The 3,926-nt window shown below is 29.7% G+C and overlaps 1 long non-coding RNA gene across 1 annotated transcript; it reads right to left on the minus strand.

Annotated features, from left to right (window-relative positions):
- Positions 1-1,248: 1,248 nt before the first annotated feature.
- Positions 1,249-3,438, minus strand: LOC143231507 (uncharacterized). The gene is made up of 3 exons (XR_013016955.1): positions 3,159-3,438; positions 2,674-2,811; positions 1,249-1,501 (listed from the first exon to the last, which is right to left on the minus strand). It is a non-coding gene; the product is annotated as an uncharacterized LOC143231507 (long non-coding RNA).
- Between the last annotated feature and the right edge of the window lie 488 nt (positions 3,439-3,926).

A 3,926-nucleotide genomic window follows, 5' to 3' on the forward strand; every position in this document is an offset into this window, starting at 1 on the left:
AAAGTTTATGGAAGTGGCTAACCGACCCCTGGTGTCAGAAAGTTTGAGAAACGTTGTTGACTAGAGCATATACTGAAGCTTTGTTTACTCAGACAGTGATTACCTAAAGCTCTTCTTACATTATAATTCTGTCGACTTTGCAAAATTAGTATAAATGTAGGTATGTTCAAGAAAAGGTTCAGAGATGAGTCTTTTTACTTAAAACGCTAAAAATCTGGTTTTAACATCTGTGGTGGGCACATCACAAATAGCCAATTGTGTAACTAACAGTTATTTCTTGATTTTATTGGAAACCTTTCAAATACTTTAAAACGATCATAAACACCCAGTAAATCTTTTAAGATTCTCATACTTTAATGTTCTTTTCTAAACGTAACATAATTTGTATTTACTTAATACAACTGAAGAAGTTTCCATATGTTTATATTTTGAACGTAGAATTTTCTCACATTGAGTTGAATAGAATCTAAAAGAATGTTTATATTTTAATAGACGAACTGTCAGCCTGTTTACTACGTTGTTTCTACAGTTGTTACAGTTTTGAAACATAAAACATAAAAGTCTAAGTTACACAAGATCATGCCACGTGTAATATTTTTTCTATTGTTCAGCACAAAGTTACACATTGGGGTATCTGAAATCTATCCACGTTGGGTATCTACACCCAATTTTTGTATCATAAATTTTCAGACTTATCTCTCAGCCATCAGAAGAGGGTAAGCATATAAGATGTAAAATGTTTTTATAAAGTTACGGTTAGAATTCGAATGTTGTCAAAGTATTTGTTACAAATATTTCCTGCACTATAGTCTAACAATGTTTTATAACTTTCTTTATTATTATTTGTTTTTTCTTGTGAATATGCTGCTTTTAATTCCTTTTTTAAACCAATTTTAGCTTTTTAAAACAAACTTTTAAGTCTATTTGAATCCAAGTTGTATGAACGAACCATTCTATTTATTTTGAGTTTTTTTCATTACGAGCTCAAGTCGAAAGAAGGGAAAAAAGTGATTTTATAATTTTTGAACCGTGCAAGGTCTCAAGATGTTTTATTGCCAATATTTGTAATGATATAAAAGCTTGAAATAACACAATCTGTAATGCAACATACGTGAATAATATTAAAAAGCATTTCATAATTAAAGATATGTTAAAATCCTAGGTTCTGATCACTTTGTACGATATGGAGAACGTATCTATTGTTCTCAAACACTTCGGTATTGCTTTGAAATAAAGATAAATGCAAAATTTTGTTCTTTCTTTTTTCTTTTTTATTATTTCATGTAAAAATATGTATAACATTCAGATTGTTGACAGATTCAAAAAATTATAAAATGTGAGAAATGCAGGCCAAAGTAATGAATGTTTCCATACTTTATTATTTCGGGATCTATTTACTTTTGTCTTTCCATCTGAAGAACTGCCTGTCATTCTCTCGACATCATCCAACGAATTCTGTACATGTTCCATTGAAACATATTAAACCAGGACAACATCGACACTAGAAAAATTAATTATATGTCAGAGTTTATCACGTTAAAATAAAAGAATAATGAATTGAATAAAATATTATTTTATATTTAAACGCCAATTAAAGACAACAATATTCTAATAAGAATAGTGTTCATTTGATTACTTTCGTTTTTATGTCATTATATTCTAGAAATATAACTATTTTACCTTCTTTATATTAAATAACCAAATAACAATTGTAATGTACGATACACTAGGAGAGGTACTTGGAACACGTCTGACTTGTTTTTATCGTTACCTTTTGCATCTACGTCAATTGTCATAAGTTTAAGAATTAAAATGACTGTCAAAGAGCAGTTAAGAGCAATGGTTAAAATCTTTTATAAAGACTAATTTCCATTTCACACGTGCTGAGATTTACAGTAATCAGTTGTTTCTTGATGCGTTACGTAATTAGAAATGCAAACAATTTTTTTTATCTCAGTCTCTCTGGGACATAAAAAATAACCTAGTTCCTGCGTTGTGTGTTTAAAATAAGATTATTAACAAATATATAATTATTCTCGGTTAATTTTTATTACGGTGGCACAGTCAGGGACTTATTCTGCTAGAAACCGGCTTTAAATACCCCTAGTGGGCGGATCACAAATAGCCCTTTGTCTAGCTTTGTGCACAATGGGATGGAATATGAGATTATACCGCTCACAAGGCTGATAAGATGAGCATGTTCTTCTAACCACCAGGTCATGCCAGGTCCTCTTCAAAAGGGAATAAGACTATAATCTGTCTACAAGAAGAAAGTGTGATTCCTCTACTGCAGAAGTATTGTCGTGTCCAACGGATGTGAAATTATAATTATCACAAAAAAAGCTTTAGGTTGCTGGTGGATGGATGAGTTTATTGAGATCAGCAGCAATTGTGTTTAAGTTTTTTTTTTCATCAAGTATCAGAATAGCATTAACAGATAACACTTTCACTGTACATTAACTGTGCTTTACGAGCTCTACGTTACACAATAATTTGAGTAACTGACGTTCTGAGTCAGTTATAATATTGAAAACTATGATTACCCTTATTTATTGTATACATAGTCTGAGAAACTAGCGAAAAAAAAATGAATCAGTCTTTGACAAGTAAACAAAATAAGAATATATCTACATAAAAGTAATTATTTCACAAAATGTATACAAAAAGACTCACTGTCTGCCCTTCCCACAAACAGTTACCCTTTCTTGTTGTTTCACCACCTGTATCATCTTCCTGAGCAGTAATCGAAACTATCGCTACTAAAAGTATCGCTAAGATCACCCACTTGTTCATCACAAACAACCAAGAAAGCTGAAAAGTGTAATAAAATATGTCAGTAAAAGCAAAACAGAGCAATAAAATAGCTCACGATTTCTGAAAACAAATATTTAATACATTCTATTAATATGAGTAAAAGTGTGTTCAGTGATAGAAGCTTAAAATATAAAATATATTTATCTAGTTGATAGTTTCTAAAACGTAAGATGATATATATATATATAATTATAAAATATGTTCTAATCCGATCAGTAAATATACGTTTAAACTATATGTTTACTGTCCTCAATTGTAGTTTTTGTTATGTTATTTAACACTAAAAACTATAATAATATATTCAGTTTTTAAAGAAAACTTCTTATAATACAATTTTCACTTACCACGGAATATTTCTCTGGTTTCTTCTGCAGTTGTTGACAATACTTGTGATTGTCATATCATATGTGCAACGACAAATAAAAATTTTTAATTTCTAGAAATTTAACTGGTAAAACTATTATATGTCTTTGTAGAAAAAGGTGTCCCTCTTGTAAGGTAATATTAGTATATAAAAACAATCAATTTTAAGACGTATTGTATACGCCTAAAATTACAGTTTTCCAAATAATCTGGTTTTAAGTATTAAAAGTGAAAGAACGAGTTTCTCATCTACATGTAGAACAACGAAAACCAAAGCTTTCTTAGAATATCACAATTCGTTCATTTGTTTCTGAAACAAAATACCCATGTGGTTTCAAATATTGAATGGAATTTACCCAAATAAACAGTGAAATCCTGTATTGAAAATTCTATCCTTAGAAAGAACTAGAAGAATATGAGATTGCTATCAAAATAATTTAAATAATAAATGATTCAAATCATGTATTGTTTATTCATTTAAAAGAAAAAAAATTAAAAAATTAAATAATCAATTTTCCCTCCTTGCTTTACAACTCAATGAATTGCACAATAGTGTGAAATGATGACGGAAGTGTTGAAATGAACTAAAATACGTGTAAGTGACCTAGACATGAGCTAGATATGATCTTGTAGATTTCTTGGCAAGCAGACTCTTAGGAGATCCAATATTCAAATTATGATTAACGCTGAAGTCATTAAATTTTTAGCTGTGAGAGCGTTATGATTGTTACTTTTGTCATGTATACCGG

The sequence above is a fragment of the Tachypleus tridentatus genome, chromosome 11, assembly GCF_004210375.1.
Source record: "Tachypleus tridentatus isolate NWPU-2018 chromosome 11, ASM421037v1, whole genome shotgun sequence".
Taxonomy (NCBI): Eukaryota; Metazoa; Arthropoda; class Merostomata; order Xiphosura; family Limulidae; genus Tachypleus; species Tachypleus tridentatus.